We start from the raw sequence: 21,142 nt of genomic DNA on the forward strand, positions 1-21,142 counted from the left end.
TCTATTCAAAGTTTGTGTGAGTGAGTGTGCATGGTGTGTGTGTGTGTGTGTGTGTGCATGCATGTGTATGTATGTATGTGTGTGTTTATTTTCCTCAGGAAGGGTGTAAAGCATCATGTGACAGCAAAGGCTTTTCAAAAAACACTACTTCATATTCTTTTCAATGACTTGGCTCCCTGGCCTGAAATGGATCTGTCTTCGCACCACATCTAGAAAAAAAAAAAGCCTCAGTGTCCTCTGATAAAGGCTTAATGAAGAAAAAAATGATAATAAAGAAGGCAATGGTACCAGATTAGCCTTAATAAGCTCATCAAATGTACTCACTTAGGCTAATTTCAAAGAGTAATTTTGTGTATGTCTGTGGGAGGGTATCTTTATATGAAGATATTGCATTTCAGCTAAATTTGTATAATAAGTTTGATTTTATAAAGATAATAGGCCTAAGAGAAACAAGCTGAGATACTTACATAAGACCTTTGCATTGTGTTCTCAAAGTGTCTGTGATCTTTTCTTCACAAAGGCATGGAAGCAGCCTGAAAAAAAAACACACAAACAAACAAAAAAACAGTAGTTGGAACAATTCTCTTTCTACTTCATATCATGGTTCATTCCTCTTAGTGCTTTAAATCTGTATGTTAAAAGAAGGAAACCCATATACAGTTGGTTATGTGCCCACATAATGACATTTTGTTCAACAATAGACCACATATTCCACAGTGGTTTCACAGGATTATAATGGAGCTGAAACATTCCTATCCCCGTACCAATGTTAGAGTCACCATAAGGTCAGAGAGCAATGTATTACTCATGTGTTCATGATGACAGAGATATAAACAACCCTACTGTGCCCCAGCCGGTTTGGCTAAGTACAGAGAACAACAGTGCATGATTGAACAGGGGCTTGACTCTGGTCAAGGGCACATATCGCAGTTGCAGGCTCCTCAATCTCCTAGTTGTGGCACATGTGGGACGCAACCATTCAATGTGTCTCTCTCTCACATCGATGTTTCTCTCTTTCTTTGGCTCTTCCCCTCCTTTCCATTCTCTCTAAAAAATTAGTGGAAAAATATCCTCCTGTGAGAATAAAAAAAAAAAAAAAAAACCCTACTGAGCTGCCAGGTATATAGAAGTATGGCATGTACAATTATGTTACTGGTGTATATATTTAGTATACTATAGGTTATCATTATTTATAATGTTGTCTTTGGGCTTATAAAAAAGTTTGCTGTGAAACAGTATGCCCTGTTACACTGCCAACAACCTCATATATCTCCTGTTTACCAAGTCTCTTGATCACATCATTTTTTCTTGTGCTGGATTCAATCTCATGCTGTTTTGCACAGTAACATGCTGTACAGGCTTGTAGCTTAAGAGCCACAGGCGATCCAACAGCCTAACCACACATCTGTCAGAATGTACCCAGTCAATAAGCAGCACACAACTGTACTGGACTAGGAGTCAGGGAACCTATTTTATTTTAGTACAAGCATTCTCACTAACTGGACATATAATCTATGACATGCCACTTAGCCTTTCTCTATTTCCCACCTAACAGAAGAAAAGATAAATGATTTTAAAAAGTGTTTTCTAGTTACTTTATGATTTAACTAGAGGCCCGGTACACAAAATTTGTGCATGGAGGGGGTGGAGGGGGGGGGGTTCCTCAGTTTAGCCTGCACCCTCTCCAATCCAGGACCCCTCAGGGGATGTCCAACCGACTTTTGCAATCTAGGACCACTAGCACCTAAATGCTCGCCTGCCTGCCTGCCTGTTGACCCCTAACCACCTCTGCCTGTCTGCCTGTTCCCCTAACTGCTCCCCTACCAGCCTGATTGCCCCTAACTGATACCCTGCTGGCCTGATTGGCCCTAACCGCCTTGCCCCAAACCTGGGACCCAGGATCTCCTCCTCTGGCCAGTTGCAGGGACCCAGGACCCAGGCTTGCTTTGCCAGGGCAGGGCCGGCCACAGCGGCAAGGTACTGTGGGCGGGCGGATTCACATAGGCCATAGCCATAAGTGCCCAGGACCTGGGGTGAGCAGCTTGTCCCTCTCCAGGGCTGCAGCCTGGTTGGTCCCCATTCCTCTCTCTCAAGCTCATTTGTGCCTGGCTGGTCCCCGTTCCTCTCTCCCCATTGTTGAGTGTCTGAGCAGTTCTGATGGCTTGAGAGTATGACAACCATTTGCATATTAGCACTTTAATATTTAGGATAACAGTCATGATATTTTAATCACTATATTTAACAATTATCAAAATCTTTGTATTCATTACTAGCTTTGATACATAAAACCACTTTATAAAATGGGAAGGAGAGTTAGACATATAAATATAAAGTTACAGATACAAAGTTTAAAGGAATTTTGCCATGAGCATCAATAACTAGGGAGTGAAGCCTAAGCTTTCACCCTCCTGGCTTTAGGGCTCATTCCTTTGCGTCCTCTTGACTCCTTGATTTTCTAACCCTTTGATTTACATTTTATAATAAGTAATACTTCTACATTATACTGCTTGCTTTACATTTCTATTCATGTTTACGAGTTTGTTTACTGCTCCTTCTTGCATAACAAATATTCTTTTGAGTCACTCTCCATATTCATAAAGTATGTTCTCTAGAATTTATTAAATGAAGATATAATCTTTATAAACAGTTTTGTTTAATTGAAATGTATTTATTAAACCCTTGCCTTGATGTGTGTTAGTGTTTTATTGTGGTTTTAGTTTATATTTCCTTGATGACTAATGATGATGAGCATCTTTGTGCTTATTTAGACACATATCTACTTCTGTAAAGTGTCTGATCTTAGCTCATTTCTTAAACTGGGCTATTTTCTTATTATTGAGTCATAAGAGTACTTTATATCACCTAAATGCAAGTCCTTCATCAGGTATTTACTTAGCAAATATTTTCTCCAAGTTGTATAGCCTTTTTATTCTCTTTGTAGTTTATTTTGAAAAACAAATGATTTCAATTTTCAAAAAAGTAGGATTAGTTATACTTTTATATTTTATTTGCTTCTTAATTAAAAAACCTTTGCCCAAAGTCACAAATCATTTTTCTTTTTTTCTTTTATATGATTTTCCTGGAAATATAGCCAATACATTCTTTTATCTATTCATTAGTACCATATGCTTTGAATTATAGAGATTTTATAGTATATTTTAACACCTGATAAAAGTGGTCTCGTCTTATTGTTCTTTCTTTGCAGCTTTTCTGTGTTTATCTATGTTTGTTTTTCTATCTATGAAAAATGTAGTGAAAAAAGGAAAATCTGAGGTGAATCATTCAAGTTTACCAAATTGATTACATTATTCTGTATTTTTTTATATTAAGGAGTTACACATATGTCACATTTTCAGATTTCTGTTTTAACAGTCATAAATTCTAAAATGAGTTACCTATGTTGTCTTTCATCACTGTATTTAAATACTTTGAAATAAATATGTTGTTTTCAAGTTCAATATTAATAGGAGATTCTGAATATTTATTCTAACACATATATTTAAAACTGATCAGGCATTTTAAAATTCAATTAAAATAATAATTTTATTGTTTGTGTTTAAGATTTAACTTTCAGCAATAAATCATAATATTTTGATTATAGTGTTCCTTTAGGAGAAAATATAGTCTTTATACACATATTTTTATTCATATTTAAGTGAATTTATAATATGATTTTCATATAACATTGCTGATACTAACTGTGATGGAATGAAAATGGGCACAATTTCTTGAAATCTCTTCTATCAAGATGTAGAATGTATTTCCTTACCCTTTGAACCTCGGTTTACTTGATTGGTCAATACAATGAGACAAGGAATGTTATCTGACTGAACAAGATCTCAAGAAGCCTTGCTGCTTTACCCTTTCTCTCTAAGATGCTATTTTCATGTGACAGACATGTCAGCTGTGTCAAGCTGTCCCTATGGAAGTTCTAGACACAAAGAAGGCCATCCAGGATGCGTCTCCCCTCAGCTGTCCTCTCCCCAACTTAATACTCAGGTGACCAAAAAGAATCCTGCCTAACCAGCCCCCATCTAAGCCCAGCTCAACATAAAGAAACATGTGCAAGTAGTGGTTCTTTCTAACTAGTAAGTGTTTGGGTGATTTTTTTATGCAACACTAGAAAACCAATCATTTATATGGCTTTGACAAGAAAACAATCATTATTTTGTTGGTTTTTATTTAGAAGAGGGTATTTAAAAAAAAAAAAAAAAAAAAAAAAAGACCAATTGGATATGTTCATGTGTGCCAGAAAAAGAATGTTGAAATTAGAAATGATTTTTTCATTAACATGGGATTTTGAAAATATCTATGAATACTATTTGCAACATAAATTAAAAATGGAGTCTAATATCAGAAAAGGTAAGTCTTTCTCAGATTAAAAAAAGTCAAATTTTATAAATATGTATGCATTCTTTACATGCATTTTATTTCCCTAAATTTTGTGATAGGTAAAGGTACGTGTATTTTCATTTGAATATTGCATTTCAGTATGCTTGCATGAATTGGAAATGAATTTGACAAGTAGTACTTTCAGGAACAGATTGGTATCATGAAGTGAAAACTCTACATTACTCCAAATAAAAATGGTAAACATCAAAAATAAGAAGGCTACCACAATTCTATAAGGAAACTTTACATTGATTCCTGATATTGATATAAGATAACTGCTAGAGCGAAGGTAAGGGAGGGGGAGGATAAGGGGGAAAGATCAACCAAAGGACTTATATGCATGCACATAAGCCTAACCAATGGACACAGACAACGGGAGGGTGAGGGCCTGAGTGGGGGAGAGGGGTTGGGGATTAAAGGGGGGATGAGGAAACATATATAATACCTTAATCAACAAAGAAATTTAAAAATATAATAATCAACTTAAAGTATAGATAAAAAAGAAAAGATACTTGCCATTGGTAGTCTATCAAGTTATCTGCTTTAATTTTCTTAATCTCACAAAATAGCAAATGGATGACACAGTTAAAAATTTATATTATAGCATCAAGTAACAATATATAACCTTGCACATGTACATTTTCTTTATTAAAGTAAAAGAACAAAGAAGAAAAGGAGCAAGCAAGAAGATGTATTCATTTTACTTCTTCATGTAATATTAATATGGGGACAACTGAATGGCTACTTAATCCTTCCTGAAGCCTCCTTTTGTGTTACAGTCTGCCATTATTCTGTTTTTTCATTGAGGAAAACAAGAACTCCTTGATAAGAACATCAAGTGTTCTTCTATTTTGGAGACAGCGATGACCACTGGGTTTAAAACACGATGCGATGCTGAGTGGATGGAGTGTTGGTTACTAAGGTGGCAGGAATCCAGTGACAGGAAGACCACCCAGAAGAGCTTAGTGTTCAAGTACAACTTTAGCAGAGAGACAAGGTGATATCTTTCTTCTCTAATTGAACTAGACAGAAAATTGATCATCAGAGTTCTTAGAGATACTTGCACAATGAAAACGCATATCTGTATCTAGAAGGGAAATTTATGTCCAGTAGCAGTGCTTAAGGAGACAGTGTCTTATATCCACCTGACATCTATAAACATCACTCTAACCAACATGTTATTTTCATGTTTTCAGTTTTATAATAGTAAACATTTTGTTGAGCCTTCTTGAAGTCTTGGACATTCAGGTTCACACTTAATGAGAATTATCTTCAAACAAGCACCCTACTTGCAGGACCATGCAATTTGCATGTGTATAGAAGCTCTCTCTTAAATCTTCTCTTTCTATTACTTCCTTTTTACATAACTCTGATGAAAGGAGATAATGTATAAAACATACTTTGTCACTTCTTCCTCAACTCATTGTTTGCTTGAACTCCTGAATGTCTCATATTTCATCTTAGATAATATGACATGTCACTATGATCACTATAGAACTTTATATAAGTTCACGTAAGTAATTTGTTTTATTTTCCTTACATATATTTCTTTCATCACTTTAGATGATACAACTTGAGTATATTGCTATTTCCCTCACTGAAGAAATTAGGATTCATATGAAATGAATATACAGCGATTAACACATAAATTCTTTCCCATTTTAGGCATAACTTGGTTGCTTCTGTCAACTACCCTTTCCCTTAAAATAATTGCAACAACTTGTTAATGAAGCCAGATAAAGTAACTAAATTGTAGATAAGATTGTTCTCTGCCAAACGAAGAGAGATCATTCCATTATTAGAGTCTGAATATTGTCCAGAGATGGGAAGGAACAAAAGGACAAACTATTTATGAGGTTTGGGGAATCTTACTTAAAGAAGGTCTTTTACTGTGAAAGTCTTTTGGGGCTGAGGTAAAATCCATGATATAATAATATTAGATCACGGGCAGTGAACTCATGGTTCCAAATTAAGACTCTTGAGAACAAACAGTCATTTGATATTGTCCTGAGTCCCCTCATGAAAGCTGGCTGAGATCAGATCAGTGGAATTTTTTTTAAAGTACTGAAACAACCAATAAAGTTTTTGCGATTCCATCTTCCTGGGCAAGAGAATCCTAGGATACTCAAGTCATGTTATTATTATATTATAGATCATTAGCTGATTGGTTGTGGGTGATTTCTCTTTGCCAAGATGAGGGGGGGGGGGGGGGGGAGGTCCATTTCCAAAGTTTAGAGAAAATTTGAAAATAGGCAAAAGCCTGGCTGAGACTTATTGTATGTAAAAGTTTATTCCCTCTGAAATTTGGACAAGCCTAGGAAAGAGCTTAAATTTAATCAAGAACAAAACCAAAGAATCATAGTATCAACAGCAAAGGAAAAGAAACCACTAAGCCTTAAAGGCCTGTATCATTTGTTCACGGAGCACTCATGGCTGTACAGCATTATTCGTTATTGACCCTGCAGACAAGAAAAAATATAATAATGTTCTCTGAGAGGCAGCTTGTTCCAAGATAAGACTGAGTTTAATAACCAGAATTGTTCTTTGCCCAAATGTCAAAAGCTTTGTGCTCCTCTTTACTGTAATTGAACTACTTTGAGGCGCATGAAGAGCGATAAGGAGAGATGCTGGAAATATACATGCATTTTTGCTTGAATAAAGCTTAACTTGAAAAAAAGAAAAACTCTTTTGACAATCACAACTCATTTAGGGAAATCTCATTGTAAATATGATCAATGATAACATGGAATTCAGTTGAGCATAGCTTCTCTTTTCTAAAAGATTCAATTGTTGAGATTATTGTCAGTGTTTTATAGTAATGAAGTCTTGATTGCTATGTAGTTATATGAAATAATTAATCCTAAGAAGAACATTATAGTAAGTTTATATGGTTCCATGTAAACTGCTGAGATCTCTCAAGGGGCATATTTAAGAAACAAGAATTTCCACATTCTGCTAACTTACTGTATTTTTCCTTTGTTAAGTGGAGTGTCTTAGCTGAGGAGATGTAACATTAAAAAACAAAGAGAATTTTAGACTTCCTAGGAAGGAAAGAATGAGAGACATATTCTGTTTGGTGGAGAATGGGAACTTTGAGGCAGTGAAGATGACAAGGATAGAGAATAAAAATGTCAAATAGGTTGTAGGCAGCCCTTAAAATTATCCCTAAACATCTCAGCCTCCTAGTAGCCACAACCTTGTACAGCATTATTCGTTACTGACTCTGCAGATAAGGAAGAATATAGTAATGTTCTCTGAGGATGGGCTCATTTTAGAGTCTTATTTCTAACAGACTAGAGCAGTGGTCAGCAAACCACTGAGGCTTTTTGGCCCCCTTGAGTTTAGCAAAGGCCAGCTTAAGAGTACTCTAATTAAGTTAATAACAATGTACCTACCTATATAGTTTACGTTTAAAAAATTTGGCTCTCAAAATTTCAATCGTTGTACTGTTGATATTTGGCTCTGTTGACTAATGAGTTTGCTGACCACTGGACTAGAGTAAAACAATGAACTATCACTTTCAAGATTAGATTTATCAAAACTGTGGCTTCCATGTTGAGGGATGATGATTTTCTCTTTTTCTATTTGTTAGTATGAGGGAAGCCAGTCCCCTTGTTGTGCATATCCCTAAGACGCACATGGCCCAGAACAGATGCCCGAGGACAGTAGTCAGTGAAAATTGCCAACTACCATGTAAGTGAGCTTGGAAACAGACCTTTCCCTTGTTCAAGATGAATGCAACGCTAGCCAAAATCTTGACTGCAGACTATGAGAGATCCTGAAAGAAAACTACCCAACTCAGTCATGTTCAGATTCTTGGCTCACAGAAGTTATAAGAAACAACGGTAATGTTTCAGCTAATAGGGTTTTGAAGTAATTTGTTACACTGCAATAGACAGCTGATGTATAGGTATTTGATACTTTCCTACACGGTGTTTGATGTTTATCCTCTTCCTCCTTCTCATAACTCCCACATTTGAAGCAAAAGATCTATCTCTCATAGATTTTAGGGATGCAATAAACAGCCAATTCCTCCAGATAAGTGAGACTTTTGAGAGAAGCTAATTGCAGCTAGGATATACATTCCAATTAGTGGTTATAAATCCTAACGAGATCTTTGAGGGACACAAAGAAGGACAAGGCAAGTAGCAATGTCATTTTTGAATGGGCTGGCAAGTAACATGTGGTCTTATCTTGCATAAATCTACATCTGACCTTTTACTTTCTAAAGTTTAATTGATGCCTGATAGAGGAGCAATTACACTTACTAAATAAAACAAGTCAGTGGGACAACAGAGATTCTTCTTTTCCTAAAGCTTGTAACCAATGGACATAGTGTCATGATCTTAAGGGAAAAGACCAGCATCCTGCATCTTTAAAATAGTTATATTAGGTAAAGAAATGGTTATATTAGGTAAAGAAATTAAAAGTATGCATGCAAAGGAAATAAAAATGTTCTACCATTCTGAAAAAACTCCCATGGTATGGTTTGTGTGAGAGAAAAGTGAAAGTAAAAACCCAGCCTCTATTCCCTACAGGTACCTAGGGGAGAGCGAAGACTATCCTCCTAGACACGTTCTGTGCCAAGAACAGTGAGCTCTCAATAAACATTTGTTAAAGGAGCACAAAATGAATTTTCTGGATTGCAATTGAGAGGTTCTATTTGAATGTGACTATTATCTGATACCCCAAACCCGTAGGGGACATGATTTCACATTCTTAAGAGAGATTCTGAAGGACTTGTAGGACATGAGAGAGAGGAATGCCCTGCATCGTTTGTCTAGGATTTGGGGTATAGAGGAGCAAAGAACCATCTGCCTTTTTAGGAAGGGCTGAGATAGGGTCCCTCCCATTCCTGGGAAGAGGAAGGAGCTGCCCTTTTCCCTCACCTACCACCTCACTTCCTATGCCCCTAACCTCCTACTCCACCTCAAGCCCACTGAGGGCTTCAAGAAAACCACTAATAGAGACTGGAGTGTTTTGCTTCACTTGCCTTCTGGGATGTCACACTTGCCTTGCTTTCTTGGTATTCATTTGGCCTTTCCTCATCAATCCCTCTTTATGTCTTTAACCTCTCAATGTTTTAAGATTTCGGGGCTCAGTATTTGGACCTCCACACTTTTCAACCTACACTTATTCACTGAGAAATATCATCCTGTCTCATAGGTTATCCTGTATATGTTGATGATTCCCAAATTAGTACTCCAGGATAGACCTTTCTCCTCAAACCTAGACCTATATTTAATGTCACTATTCAAACTCCAGTCAATATCCATTAGCATTTTTAACAGAAGTCACAAGTTCCCATACTCTTATTCAGTCTCCCAGGGTATTTTTTTGTTTGTTTTATTTTGTTAACCCTCATTCAAGAGAATGTAAGGAAGGGGGAGAGACACAGAGAGAGAAATATTGATGTGAGAGACACATATCGACATATCAATTGGTTGCACCCCAACCAGGGATCGAGCCTGCCACCAAGATAGGTGCCCTTGACAGAAATCAAACCTAGGACCCTTCAGTTTGAGTCTCTATCCACTGAGCTAAACCAGCTAGGATTCAGTATCTTTAAAAAAATAACAACAAACAAACAAACAAAAAAACGAACACATTAGATCAACTGGTCTTATAGAATCTAACTCTGATCATTTCCCTCCTCAAAACACACTAATGGGTTCTCAGATTAAAAAAAAAAAAAGTAACTAGTAAATTTGTATTATGACTCATAAGCTCCTACTTGATCCATCTCTCTCTCCTTTTTTTCTTTCTCTGGCCTCATTTTTTTTTAATACCCTACTCTGCTATTGCCATAGTTCTCCTTCCCCTCCCTAATAGTGTTTATTCAACTTCTAAGCTTATATATCTTTTGGTCCTCAGACTTATTATGCCCAAAATAGAACATCCCATCTTTATCCACAAACACACTATTCCTATAGTTGTTTCCCCAACTTAAACATGTTAAGTTCCATATAAATATTAACTATTAATTGCTATGTTATTTTTCTAGCTATATGAGACAAAAGTGTTTGTCTCTGTTGGTTGCTGTTGCATTTCAGTGTTTAGTGTATATCTGGTATGATAACTCAAATGCTGTTATTTTTTAATAAATAGAAATAATTCATTTGTATTTGACATATGCAAGGTGCAAGGTTAATTTGTGATAAATTAGCACAACTGGCTATGATTTAGGGTTATGTTAATATCTTTTGTTTTTGCTTTTATAAGAATAATTTTAGTCATGGTTATAAATTGTGCACTGGTGTGTGCCTGAGGTACTTTTGGCTGAAAAATGTTTATTTTGCCTTGGCAATCCTGGTTATTTGTACTGAAGAGATAGGCATAACAAACAAATAAATGTAACAAATAACATGACAACTGGGGCCTGGAAACAAAAATAAATTTAACTTTGGTGAAGAGACAAATAGAAATGAACCTTATAAAATATATTTATAGGATGAAGCACCATTGAGGTGTGCAACTACATTTATAGCAATTCTTTTATAGAAAATAATGTATCTTATTCCAATATATATCCCTCATCTAATATTTTATTCTAAGTTTATTTCATCTTGCTTCTCAGCAAGATGATGCTAAGATGACTCTTGTCTATTACCACTGACTGGTCATTTTGGTAAGTAAATGCATATTATATATAAAGTATTTAGAACTGTACCTAGCACATAGGAGGTATGCCTTAGAATCAAGGTAAAATTCACATAAAATAAAACCAATAATTTTAAACTGTATAATTCCATGGCACTTAGTAACCACCACCTCTACCTAGTTCCAAAACATTTCCTCACCTCAAAATAGATCCCTATCTTCATTAAACAATCACTCTATATTCTCCCCTTCCCTCGGCCCCTAGAAACTACCAATCTGCTTTAGTCTCTATAGATTTATCTAGATATTTTATACAAATAGAATCATATGATATATGGCCTTTTGTGTCTGAGGTCTTTCACTTCACGTGATGCTCCGAAAGTGTATCCACATTGTAGCATATATCAGTACTGCATTCTTTTTGTGCCTGAGTAGTGTTTATTATATATATATATATATATATATATATATATATATATATATATATATATATATATCACTTCTTGTTTACATGTTATTCCATTGATGTATATTATTTGGGTGGCTTTTACCTTTTGGCTTTTGTGAATGGTGTGTCTATGAACATGACTGTACAAGTATCTGTTTGAGACTCTGTTTTTAATTCATTTGGGTGCATACTAGTACTAGGGTAGAATTGCTGGAAAATCTATGGTGATTCTTTATTTAACTTCTCTAAGAACTGACAAACTGCTTACCACAAAATACTTTTAAACTGCCACTATTTTCTCTCACCAAAATCTTATATTATTTAGGGGTTTTTGTCTAAGCAAATCATAGCAGAATACTGTTCCCCGGATGGGGTCTGACTCATTATTATACAGCCTGATTAGCTATACTCTGTCTCAACCATGGAAGAAACTGGGCCATGAGGCCACCTTTATCCATTCATAGTAAAGCCTTCCTCTCACAATATGAATTACCAGACCAATGCTTGTAGCCTCCCAGACTTCTAAAAATAGCTAAAACATATTCTACCTTGAATAGAATACAATTTGCTTTTCAGTTACAAATCCATTTTATCTAGAAGACTGGCTTTATTAGATCAGAGGGACCTGAGTTAAGATCCCAGCTCTGCATTTTACCAACAGTTTGACCTTAGACAATTTCCTTAACCACCCTACACATCAATTTTCTCACTTATAAAAAGAGATTACCCCTTAGAAAAAAAAAATTCTTGCACACTACAGAAATTGGCTCTGTATACATTTAAGCAGAGCATGTAGAGAGAGATTAACTGAGGAACTTATACACGTACATGCATCCCGTGGTCGGCAAACTGCAGCTCGCGAGCCACATGCGGCTCTTTGGCCCCTTCAGTGTGGCTCTTCCACAAAATACCATGGCCTGGGCGAGTCTATTTTGAAGACGTGGCATTAGAAGAAGTTTAAGTTTAAAACATTTGGCTCTCAAAAGAAATTTCAATCGTTGTACTGCTGATATTTGGCTCTGTTGGCTAATGAGTTTGCTGACACAGACAATAGTGTGGTGAAGGCCTGGCAGGGGCAGGGGCAGGATGGAGGGAGTCACTGGGGGGGGGGGGGGGGGGGGAACCACAATAGGGAAGTCTGTAATGCTTTTAACAATAAAGATACATAAATAATAGAATATGCAGTACTCAAGGTAATAAAATATTTTAAGCAGAAAATGACCAATGACCTGGGAGGATAGATGCTGAGTAGCTTAGAGACTCAAAGGAAATGTTGGCAATTGAGGTTCAAGGAAGACAGAAAACAGTATTTGCTAGTAGTCTAGAAAATATGAGAATCTGACTAGGGTATTGTTGCTATTGAATTTCTCCAAGCAAGATTCGAAGTTCTTGGGAGGAGTTCACTTAACTTAGTTTGGGTCATGTGTCCATTATTTATTTCTGTGAGGACAGAGTTACTTAATGAACAGCTCCTTCAAGACTGAACTCACCTAGGAAAAGACAAAAGCCTCAAAAAACAAATCAAGAAAGAATGCCTAATGGAAGTAGAAATGGCTTTTGGTCTTTAATGAGAAGAATTGTTGACATATGGCTGTCATTACTAATACAGCAATGGCTATTTATATTAGCTGGATAGTTGGTAGATGCCCTGGAGTGGACTTCTTTCAATGACTAAGATTTCCTTCCTATAATATGATGAAGAATTACAGTAATCACATTCTGAAGGGCTCTTGGAACACATTTTAAAATGTATATCCTATAAGATATATGAAATTTAAAATGCACCTCAACTAGTTACCTGATTTTAGTTCTTATCTGTTGGTTGTCAAGGGAAAGAAGTTGGGCAGCTAGAAGGCAGGAATTTTGTCCTTAGATATTTTGATTCTTTCAAGAGTTGCTTTCTTTTCCAGTAAATCTGACCATGCTTATTTTAACTCTTACCTTTCCCTAACAAAATAGATTTTCTGCTTGGACATGTGAAAAATTTACTTTGGCTTGTTCATTACAAGCCAACTGTCTCTAGGGTCTTGAATACTGGGATTGGAAACAGATATATTGGGATCCCATCTGCAGCTGTTGTGTAATGATTGATTAACTTGCTATTGGCCATAAGAACAATTGTCATAACCTAAATGAGAAATATGTTGCCAAAATAGCCTGTAAACAGAAACCAGTGGTGAGAAATTGTAGCAAGTATGAAAAATCTGCAGAATCTACGTTGCAGTTTTTTATTATATCACAAATTAAATTATAATTAGTCCAATTGATGTTTATCCCTCTCTCTAAAAATGATATGTTAAATATTGTAGAAAACAATCACTTCTACTTATTTTTATTCTTGCATTAACTGACCTGAAATACATTAGTACTAATTAGTTGACTGGTTAGATTAGTTGCTGAGAAAGTTAAGGTGGGTTTAAATTTTTTAAAAACTAAATTTAAACCCAAAAAGAATATCTTAAACTTTTATGTAGTTGCCTCAAGATAAACATTTCTTGTGCATTATAGGCTTTGTATGATTCAAGTCCCAGCCAGAAAAGTGAAAAACAACAGGTATTTATAAAATAGTGTGAGTTGATACAAGACATTGATTTGAAACTGAAAAAAATAAAAAGGGATGCTGAGTAACCTCAATATTATTAACTGCAGGAAGCAGCTACTACTCCTGTGGTTGGGAGGAAAGAGATGGAGTTACCAGAATTCTGGGTTGGACCCTCTGAGGAGGGCAACAGCAGCTATCCCTTATGTCAAGAGAAGCTGGAAGCTGAAGCCATAGCCAGAGAGAAGCTGACAGGATGTGGAAACAGAAATAGAGTTCCTTTGCCCTTTACCCAGAGATCTAGTCTCCTGTGAGTACTTCCTGGTAGAACCTAACAAAAAAGCAGATATCAAGACAGTCTAGTGAATGTATTTTGAAGACTCTAACTACTGGCTAAGAAAAGAGTATAGAAAGATGGACTTAAGGATTAGAAACAATACATATATAACTAGCCAACTGATTTACAGGTATGGTCATATTTGGTTGAATTTAACAGATAGTGCAGATGAGTGTGCATTTAAGATGAGAAATGTTTTGCTATTCCCAAATTTTATCATGTTTTCACCTTATCATTAATTAAATTTATAATATTTATTTTAATTGAATTGCATTGGTGCTTTTTGTTATAAATCAAGAGGCTGTATATATGTGGCTTATTTCTGGACTTTCTTCTCCTTTTAAATTTTTACCTATTCTAATTCAGATAGGACACTGTTTATGCTACGGTAGCTTTTAGGTTGGTCTTGCCTCTGCATGTCATTTACATTTTCATAGAATTATTAAAATTGTCCAAAAATATCCATAAAAATTTTGCAGGAATTTTTATTGTGATTGCATCAACTCTATTTAGATAAAATGTACAAATAGAAGTTTAGTGCGTTTCAATCTATACACATGACATATCTTTCCATTTAGATATCTGAATCTTTAAAATGTGTAGTTTTCAGGAAAAATGCATGTAGGTTATTAGTATTATTCTTAGATGTTCTATGTTTTTGATGAAATTGTAAATGCCATTTAAAAATTTCATGTCCTGTTGTTTGTTGCTAATTAATAGAAACGCAATTGACTATGTATCCTGAGGTCTTGCTAAATTTATGAACTAGCTCTTGTAATTTGTATATTTCCTTGTATTTTCTGTCTGTGTACAATGACAGTTATAATTCTTAGTTTCACTTCAGGGTTCTCTCTGTCCCTCTCAGACCCTCTTTCTCTGTTTTGGTAACTCTGTCCCTTTTTTCTTTCTTTCACATTATTCCCTGAGTCAGGCCTAATACAATGTGAAATAAAACGGTGATCATGTACATCTTTCTTTTTCCCTCACCTTAGGGAAAAGGTGTTCAGAGTTTCATAATCAAGTCAGATATTACCTGTAGGCTTTCTGTGAATATTCTTTTATCAGATTGAAAACGTTTCCTTTTATTTCTTGCTTGAGGAGAGACATTTCTTATGAAAACTGATAAATTTTATTAATAAATTTTATACATCTAAAAAATCAATAGTTTTCTTCTTTTTATTATGTCTCCAGAAACATTACATTGTTTTTCTAACATTAAATCAAGTGATGATTCTGAATTAAAACCTACTTGGTCATAACACTTTATGCCTTTAATGTACCATTAATTCTAATTGTTAGTATTTTGTTAGTTCGTATCTATGTTCATATGGCACTTGGTCCTGTAATTTTCTTTACATGAGATATCTCTGCCAGATCTTGGTATCAGTAAACTACTGGGCATATAAAAGAAGCTGAAAGATATATCCCTTCCTATTTTACTCTGAGTTTGTGATAGAATAATATTATGTTTTTTTCTTAAATATTTTATAGACTGTACCAGTGAATTCATCTAGGTCTAGGGGCTTGTTGGTTTGTCTGTTTTGAAAGGGGGATTTTTTTGAACTGTGAAGAAATATATAAACACTTGAGGCCCGGTCCATGAAAATTCATGCACTGGAGGGCCAGGTCCTCAGGCTGGCCGGCCCAGGTTCATAGGTTGACACTGAGCCACACTGGCTGGGCTAGTCCTTCATTTAAATTGCCTAATTCTTGCATAAGGATAATCTTGTCTCTCCTTCATGAATGCATCTCCTTTTCTCCAAACAGAAAAACGGTTTCTGTTTATACTTCTGTCTTGCAATTTAACAATGGCCAGATTAACCATCTGCTCTACTGCCGACGTATAACCACTGCCCAGCAAATAACTGCTGAGCATGCAACTTTAAACTCCATTCTCAGTGATACGTTAGGAGAACAATAGTTTTGGAGGAGTTCCTGAATGTCAATAGCTTACCCATCCCTCTAAACATCGTAAGATCTGTCGTGGATAAAACAGCAGCATGGCAGGGCAGAGAGTTACACACCCGGGTCATATGTGTGTCCCCCACAGAACCACCTCTGGTGCATTTCTCTCTGGTCTGATACTATTGACATACCACAAGGAACAGCACTAAAAACAGTCTGTGAATCACAATTCAGTGTTTCCTCTCGAGGTGTTTTTGCAAACACTATTGCATTTGGTACAGTTCCCACATAAAAACATAAGAATGGAATTTTTCTCTCTGGGCCTCGTATGAGGAGAAATTGTCCTTCTTAGCAAGTGATTCGTTTTTCTCTCAGGAATCTTCAAACATATGCAACTGACAATATTTTCTTCTTTCTAAGACTTCTAGAGAGCTCTTAATCAAAGTGGAGGCACACTTTTATTAGTGTACACTTTTATTAGTGTACATTATAAATGTTGTGCCATAATTATTCACATCTCCATTTTTTCTTTGTTATCCCCACTTTTTTCTTTTACTTTCTTTCAAAATTTTTAAATACAATCGAAATTATTTCGTCTAATTGCAAATGAAAGCATTACTAATTGTTATACACATTATACATTAAGAAAGTGATTTTTTCCAGTTTTCTAGTTTATTTTTATTTTAGTATTTGCTATTTACATTTCAAATGAGTTAAGGAAGGTGAAGGGATTAATAATTACAGGTATTATGCTTGAATTCTTTAATTGCAAACCTAGAAACTGAATGTGTCTAACTTCAATAAGAAAAGTAAGTGTTGTAGCAATTTATATTTATATTGTAGAATTTAAGGGAAGTTTGTTATTTGGAAGTTGATAGAAACTAAACCAACAATGAAATAGAGACTGCAGAAGTCATTTTTACAGAGGGAAATAGTTGGCCTTTTCATCACATAACTAGAGGCTCAGTGCACAAATTCATGCACCATTGGGGTCCCTCAGCTTGGTCTGTGAGACTGGGCTGAATCTGGCTCTCCAACATCCTCGAAGGTGTCCCAGATTGCGAGAGGGTACAGGCCAAGCCAAGGGACCCCACTGGTTCATGATTGGGGACAGGGAGGGATACGGGAGCTTGGCCAACTGAGAAGAGACCTCGGGAGGGCTCCAGGGCATGTCCAGCCCATCTCACTTAGTCCAGATCACCTGGAACCCAGCAATAAGCTAACCTTCCAGTCAGAGCTTCTGCCCTCTGGTGGTCAGTGAATATCATAGCGAGTGGTTGAGTGACCTTAGCATATCATTAGCATATTATGCTTTGATTGGTTGAACAGATGACTGGACAACCAGACACTTAGCATATTAGGCTTTTATTATATAGGACAGCCAAATTGCCTGAGTGACTTCCATTCCTTACTCAAAATTAAAAGCACTATATCTATACCCTCCATGAATTAGGGTGGGGAACTTATATATCTGCCACTTCCATAGGAAGCAATCACCAGGTTTTAACATTCCACTAGGAATACACACAGAAAGACAGTGGGAATCTTCTGAAAAGAAATCAATGCACTGGTAGGAAGAAAGAATAGATCCTTGGGGGACTGGAAAAAAAAAAAAGTCCTCTACAGTAAAGTAAGATATAATTTATTTTTTAAAAAATATATATTTTATTGATTTCAGGGAAGAAGGAGGAGAGAGAGATAGAAACATCAAAGATGAAAGAGAATCATTGTTTGGCTGCCTCCTATATGCTCTACACAGGGGATCAAGTCTACAACCCAGGCATATGCCCTGACCAGGAATGGAACTGTGTCCTCCTGGTTCATAGGTCAGTGCTCAATCACTGAGCACAACTGGTCAGGCAAGATGCAATATCATTTGCAACTTTTGTTCATCATCATTGTGAGAAGAAAGGTAGGCGCTTTATATTTGAAGCTTTATATTTCTTTAAATTTCTTTCCCTTCCACATTGAGATTCAGTAGAGGGGCCTGCAAAGCTAAGAGCAAGATAGAAAAGAAAGCTGCACTCTCCTCCTGCAGAACAGCAAGGCCTTTGTGCACGGAAAAACGCATTTGTAGAGGCAGAGAGATGGAGTAAGAAAAACACACAGTTTTGAATCAGAGGTTTAAATTCCACTCTGCCTTTTATAAATTGTGAAACTTGGGGTTAATTATTTATCCTCGCTGGCCCTCAACTCTAACAAGTACATAATGGGAATAATACTTACCTGGCCAGCTTGTTTTGGGCATTTAATAAATCTTGTAAACATAATTTTTGACACTTATTCCCTGCCACACAACTGACCTTTATTTTGCTTGAAATGAATATATATATATATATATATATATATATATATATATATATATATATTCCTTTTTCATGAACTTTGACCTTATCAAGTTTTAAAACCTGTGCAATCTGCCCACCACCACTAAGCACACTAGTCAATTAAGTTCTTTACTCTCTCTAGAGTATTATTGCATTTTGCCATATTTTTTTAGAGGTTTTTACAAAGAATATTAATTCCATTATTGTCCAAGGAGTACCAAAGCAGTATGATGGAAATAATATTAGAAATATTTTCTATGCAATTGGTAAGAGAAGGTCAAATATTACTGCACATTATCTCCAGAAACTGAGGAAGAAATGATTTAACAAACTGCATGATCAGAAAACAGGATGCCAAGCTTACCAAAGCTTGTAAGTTTTAGGAAAAAAGTTTAACTATGTAATGAAAAATAGAACTGCCAGCCCCTTGTGAAGAACAAATTGTTGATACCTATACAGTATGACAGGAATGCCCAACTCAATCTTTTCCTGGTTTAATTCTCAAAAACTTACATGTATGCAATATTTATTTATTTATTTAATATTTATTTATTTATTTAAAATATATTTTATTGATTTTTTAGAGAGGAAGAGAGAAGGATAGAGAGTTAGAAACGTCGATAAGAGAGAATCATCGATCAGCTGCCTCTTGCACACCTCTACTGAGGATGTGCCTGCAACCAAGGCACATGCCCTTGACCGGAATTGAACCTGGGACCTTTCAGTCCGCAGGCTGACACTCTATCCACTGAGCCAAACCGGTTTCAAGATGTATGCAATATTTAGATATCACTTCCATTCCCTACCTACGTATGGAGCCTTTTTTTTTTTCCTTAAAATCTTTGGACATCAGATTTAGTATCACTACCTCAAGGAATGGTTAGGGGCTGGATTCTCTCTTGTCAACTTAGTCTTATCACCAGACCCATCTAAGATACTTCTGCATCACTGAGAGAAGCTAGAAAATAGATTTCCCAGAATCCCCTTCTCCAGCTGGTTGCAAATTGATATTAGCTAATGAAAGACACTTGCCAGAAATCTGGAAAGTGAAAGACAAGGATAATTTATTAATCTCCAGAGACAGTTATGTACAGACATATAGGCTTGTGTCAAAGGTAACATTAGAAGCAAATTTCAAGTTTAATTCTTAATAAATAACTGGATAGGTGCTGCAGACTAGGATTGCTGGTGATGGCTTTCCTCACCTTTGTTACCCAAAATTCACAGTGGTTGCGCAAAAAAAAAAAAATCTTTATTTTTATTCTCTGCCAATAATTTCTGGTTTTGTCTTGGTATCTACAGAGTTTCTTATCAGTAGCCAAGAGAAAAGATGATGAATATGTGTTTTGTTTTGTTTTCCCCCTAAGTGTTAAGAGAAAATGCAAGCTGTATGGTTCTTCATAAAATTTAAAGGTAAAAAAATGAGGGGAGAAAAAGGAAAAACAAGAGTAGGAGTGATCACTTCCCCATTGTAATGGACATGAAACTTCTGATTCTGCCCAGGGCTTGAGTTTCTTCATTTATATATCAGGTGAGCCTTTAAAATAATTTTATTGCTTCTTTTGAGCCAGGTCAACATTCTGCATTTCAAGGGATTTCAAAAGAGAGTATGTGATTTTGTAAAGGTAGTTAAGCAAATTCAAGTCATGATTCCTAACTGCTGGATAATAGACTATGTTCAAGTCAATAAACAAGTTTAGTAAAACAATCTTCTCTTATAAAGACTCAAGAAAGTTTTAAGAGGACCTGATTTACTTAATACAGTGAAGGGTTACTAAACTATTGCAGCATGTAGCTCTCAGTTATAGTCTTTTTTATTTAAAAATAAAATTCCATTTATATTTTCTCTAAGGACTTTTCTGTAGTGAAATTCCCTCTCCAGACTGTCAGCATTGATTTGGCAATGGAGTACATGCTAAACTAATCTAAGCCTAAGTTTTTAAAGCATGACACTATTTATCAATAGGTTGTGTAAAACCAATAACAGCAGAATATTTGAAAATATTGGTTTCTGCTACTATCACTGGCAAGTCCTTCCACTTACACATTCTTCTTCTTCCGTCTAGTTTTTATTATATTCTCCTTCCTGTGGTATTGTCAACTTGTTCTTTGAACTTCATAAGTTAAACACACTGAGGAAGTCATTGACTAGCATTAGTGAAGCAAATCAATGGTCGGAATGTCTTTGCTTCTCCTTTTGACCAGTTTTATGTTTCCAGATTATGTACTCCACCCCAAAGTTCTCAGTCTGTTTTCATCCTGCCATCATTACTTTGCATAATATCTAAAAATAGAATTCATTCTATTAAATGTACACATTATTGTCTACATGCCAGGAGTATAGAACATGTTAATATAAAGAAATTGTAAAATTGTTTAGTTACTCTTCAAATAATGCAACTTTTTAAAAAAATATGGAGCATATTTATGTTGTCCCTTAGGCTATGTCTCTAGTCACTCTCAAGATTGACTTTAAGTTTTTGGCATAAATAACACAAATATAGAGAGGAGAGGCCCTCATGTGGTCCTGTTACAATCATTAGCCATCCCTACCCTTTGACCAGGGTAGAAAGAGAAGGAATTATCTGATTAAG

At 35.8% G+C, this 21,142-nt stretch overlaps 1 long non-coding RNA gene across 1 annotated transcript; it reads right to left on the reverse strand.

Annotated features, from left to right (window-relative positions):
* Positions 1-1,857: 1,857 nt before the first annotated feature.
* Positions 1,858-17,591, reverse strand: LOC123651656. The gene is made up of 3 exons (XR_006740509.1): positions 17,430-17,591; positions 13,789-13,792; positions 1,858-1,868 (listed from the first exon to the last, which is right to left on the reverse strand). It is a non-coding gene; the product is annotated as an uncharacterized LOC123651656 (long non-coding RNA).
* Between the last annotated feature and the right edge of the window lie 3,551 nt (positions 17,592-21,142).

The sequence above is a fragment of the Pipistrellus kuhlii genome, unplaced genomic scaffold (genome assembly GCF_014108245.1).
Source record: "Pipistrellus kuhlii isolate mPipKuh1 unplaced genomic scaffold, mPipKuh1.p scaffold_m20_p_7, whole genome shotgun sequence".
In the NCBI taxonomy this organism is placed as follows: Eukaryota; Metazoa; Chordata; class Mammalia; order Chiroptera; family Vespertilionidae; genus Pipistrellus; species Pipistrellus kuhlii.